Here is a 249-nt window from a genome sequence, read left to right on the forward strand (position 1 = left end):
CAAGCTTCTCTTTCAGATGCAGTTTATTATTTTTCATAGTTAGATGAAGACTTTGCATTCTTATAGATTTGCATTCAAAAGAATGTCCTCTGATCATGGACATGGGATGATATGTGGGGCCAGTAGAAATATTGTGAAAGACAGTACTTCTGGGAAAAAGAATTCCCAGACTGTTATTAATAATTCACCCCTCCTCTAGCTCACAGGAAGATTATCTGGACTTTTAAAAATGCCTTCTTTCAGTTTAAG

This window comes from Macaca nemestrina, chromosome 2, assembly GCF_043159975.1.
Source record: "Macaca nemestrina isolate mMacNem1 chromosome 2, mMacNem.hap1, whole genome shotgun sequence".
Taxonomy (NCBI): domain Eukaryota; kingdom Metazoa; phylum Chordata; class Mammalia; order Primates; family Cercopithecidae; genus Macaca; species Macaca nemestrina.